We start from the raw sequence: 2495 nt of genomic DNA on the forward strand, positions 1-2495 counted from the left end.
TTTCTCTCCATGTATCTCACACGTGTGCCCTTCCCGGAGGGTGGGAGAGAGCTGGGTTCTCCCGGCACACAGATACCAAAGCCTGGTAGGTACCAAGCAAAGGCCTTACCAACTCCTGAGACCCCTTTTTGTGTGTCTTGCAACGAGAACACCGCCGGCAGCACGTGGGCTGTGGGAGGAGTATGGAATTCCTGCGTTCCTGCGATAGAGAATAGTTTCCCCATCCCACGATAACTCCAGGGGCAGCAAACAAGTCTCTGTTCTCGTTGTGAAACCAATGTTGTATTTTATAATTCAGAGTTTTCGTCTTCTGTACTGGAAGCAGCAAAACTGCATCGTGCCTAGGTGGAGGATAGTGCTTTAATGCTGGTTCCCGAGAGTAATATTCTTCATTTAGAAAAGCCTGGGATGGGGTCTCCTGGTTTTACCACCATCAAAGCGCGAGTTGATCGGAATTTGCTGAGAGCAGACCTTTCCTCCTTGCTGGGAAATGTGTGTGGGGCTGCAGGAAGGGGAAGCAGTATCCTTTGCACTTTCTAAACGGAGACTAATTTGTTCTGTAGAAGCTGCATAATTAAGTAGTTCCTTATCTTCTGGCAGCTAAAGGTGTTTTCCTCTCCAGCATCTCATTTCACTGGGTGCAAAGTCGTGCTTCTCTTGCAGCTCCGTGGCAGGCTGCAGCGGCACAGGAGAGCTATCGGAAAGTCTCGGTGGGGTTTGGGAGCATCTTTTGCCTGAGCTTGTCTCTTTAGCCCAAACTGCTCATTGTCAGCTGATCCTGGCCAGCTGTGGCTTGTAGTGCCTGGAAAGGGTGGAGAGATTTTATTTAATTTTTTATTATTATTTTTTTTTTAAGACACTTTCAGGTTCTGGTGCCAAAATGCCCCTGGAGAGAGCCAGGAGCAGGGAGGAGACCGGGAAGCGCAAGGGGGATGCCTGTACCTGAGGCGCTCTGCTCGCTCCATCCCGAAAGGGAAGGGACCTTGGCATAAACCAGATACTTTGGTCGTCCTGGTCAACTGAGTCTGTTAAAAACTGAGCAGGGCAGAAAGGATGTTGTGGAGCAGAAGGACTTGCCTTGCCGTGGGAGCTCTGCTGTCTGAGGCTGCCTTCTGCCTTCTTCGGCCTCAGGTTTTGCTTGAGAAAACGTCTCATCCCTTAATCCTAGATCCCTCCTGGTTTAGGGGTGCTGAAGAGGTGTTTGTGAAGTGGCTGGTTATAAATGGGTCCTTTTGGCTCTCACCCTCCTGTTTCAGAACAGAAACACGTTTTGGACATTAAAGATGCTCCGAGTGCCACCTGCTGGGGTGTGCTCGGGTGGGGGGAGTGGTGGCCGGGCAGCCAGCCTGGCAGGGTCCCCTGGGCTCTGAGCCCCTTTGGGGTGACACAGCCTGTCCCACGGCCGCGGACACCGGGACCTGTCACCGCTGTCCCACCACGCTCTGCCGGGAAGTCCCGTGCTCCGTTACTGCTGCTCTCCTCCGCGTTGCCAGAGCATCCTGGTGTCTATTTGTGGCCTCCGGGATTTTGCAGCGTGTCCTCCCTGTGACAGCTCCGACCACCTCTGCGGAAGATGATGCGGGTCGCTTTCTGACGTCCAAGAGAAATGAACTCGTTGGTGAGAGAAGGGGCCCATGAAAAGAAAAAAAAAAAAAAAGGGTGGAACTGCTCCATCTAAACACCAAACAGGGTAAAACTGCGCTGTCTTGGTCTGAGTTTTCCCTTTTTAGGGATTTGCTTGTAACCGCCGTTGCGGGGAGCCAAGATCACTGCTTGGAGTGGCAGCAAAGTCCTTCCCATGGGTCACCAAATTAATTTGACGCTGAGCGTTTGGCTGCCTCTCCGAAGGGAGAGGAATGGCCCCGAGGAAGATGGCAGAGTGCTTCTGGGATGCTCGGAGTCTAAGGCTTTTGTTTTAAGCCGTACGGGGGGAGGTTCCCGGTGTTGTCTGTGCCACGACGGAGTCGGTCGTTCACTTCTCCCAGCTGCCTTGGCCCCATGAGGGTTTGTGCACGAAGGCAGCGATGAACAGGATTTCCAGAGGCCAGCAAGATTTCCAGTTTTCCAGTTACCAACACCCTCCCCGTGCAGAGGTCTGACTGGGTGACCTGGGTTTCTCCTCCCTCCCTCGTTTTCGGTTTGTTTTGTTTTTCAGGAGACCGATAAAAGAGTCCTTGGACGTGGTGCAGGGTGAAACGTGCCTCTCTCCTCCGGCAGCACTGTTCCCTCTCAGTAATCCCTTCCGGCAAACCTCGAGCAGCAAAGCTCCTGCCAGGAATCCACCCCCATCCTTATCCACTCACTGGGAAGTTCCAGTTGCCGAAGTCTCCGGTGTTCCTTAGCTGTGTTTGTAGAAGTGACTTTGTCCAAGACTTCCATCTTCAAAGCCACCCCGCCGGGGGCTCTTCCTCCCCCGGGCCCCGGCTGCCTCCCGAGGCTTTTGTCCGTCAGAACAGCAAAAGCTCTTGTTCAGCGTGAGTTTACTTTAAAGGACT

Source organism: Cariama cristata, unplaced genomic scaffold (assembly GCF_000690535.1).
Source record: "Cariama cristata isolate BGI_N322 unplaced genomic scaffold, ASM69053v1 scaffold14761, whole genome shotgun sequence".
NCBI lineage: Eukaryota > Metazoa > Chordata > Aves > Cariamiformes > Cariamidae > Cariama > Cariama cristata.